The sequence below is a fragment of the Myotis davidii genome, unplaced genomic scaffold (assembly GCF_000327345.1).
Source record: "Myotis davidii unplaced genomic scaffold, ASM32734v1 scaffold147, whole genome shotgun sequence".
NCBI classification, from domain to species: Eukaryota; Metazoa; Chordata; class Mammalia; order Chiroptera; family Vespertilionidae; genus Myotis; species Myotis davidii.
Window position 1 is genome coordinate 5671132 of NW_006383010.1, and position 1195 is coordinate 5672326.

Here is a 1195-nt window from a genome sequence, read left to right on the forward strand (position 1 = left end):
TGGCATTTGTAAGTTTGAGCAAAAGCACAAAATGTTCAATATGGCAACTGTTTTTTTGTTTTTAAATATTTCTGACTTCTCCTGTGTGACCAAAGCTGTGCCAAGGCGTATATAGTGGAGATGACCTCTGACACCCTGAACTGGAATTCAGAGAGACCTGAATTCTAATGCTACCCCTGCTGCTTTCTGCAGACTGCGCTTGTACTGGCTGTGTCATTTTAGACAAGTCTTTTAACCTCTCCAAGATAACCTCTGCTCTGCTTACTTGTAGGCTCAGGTGAGACTGTGTGTGAAAACCCTCTGAAAATGGTTAAGCAACACCCAAGAGTGATAATGACAAAGAACAAATGGTATTTGATGTCCTTTGGTCAAAACCAGTGCATTCCCCTCCTAGTGACAGGAGTGCTCGCTTGTTATAGGAATGGACACTGGACTGGGAGTTAAGAGCCTGGAGTCTAAATCCTAACTCTACCACTCCCTAACATTGTGATTTTAGGAAGTTTGTTAAACTTTTTGGATCTTAGCTTCCCCATCTACACTAATAAAAGACAAACATGCAAATTGACCATACCTTCGTTATCCCTTAAGCCACGCCCATCAGCCAATCAGAGCAACTATATGCAAATTAACCCAACCAAGATGCCGGCCGGCAGCCATGGAGCTGGAGGAAGCAGGAGGCTTGGTTGCCCCAATGATGGAGGAAGCCAAGCTTCCTGCTTGCCGCGACAGGCTCTGAGCTCCTCTCAACGCTACAAAATTTCAATTATAGAAGGTAAATAAATCCCAGAATAAAAAGAAAAAAAGGAGAGGTTGGGAGCGTCCATCGTTGGGGGGCTTGGCAAGCCTGAAAACGGCCCTCAGCCCCTCACCCAGACTGGCCAGGCACCCCATTGGGGTCCCCCCACCTTAAATGGGGTGTGGCCAGCCTGAAAACAGCCATCAGACCCTCACCCAGACTGGTCAGGCACCCAGGAGGGACCCCACCACACACCCTGAAGGGGCTGTGGGCAGCCTGAAAATGGCCCTCTGCCCCTCACCTAGGCTGGCCACACCCCCATGGGGTGAGGGTCCCCATTGGGAGGCTTGGCCAGCTTGCAAACAGCCATCAGCCCCCCACCCAGGCTGGCCAGGCACCCCAGCAGGGCACTCCCACCCTGAAAGGGCTGTGGCCAGCCTGAAAACAGCCATCAGCCCC

At 50.6% G+C, this 1195-nt stretch overlaps 1 protein-coding gene across 1 annotated transcript in view; it reads left to right on the top strand.

The window, feature by feature from the left end:
- The window catches only part of HINT3 (histidine triad nucleotide binding protein 3), a 9755-nt gene that overhangs the window by 4622 nt on the left and 3938 nt on the right, over nt 1–1195 (top strand). The gene's annotated exons all lie outside the window — the stretch shown is intronic.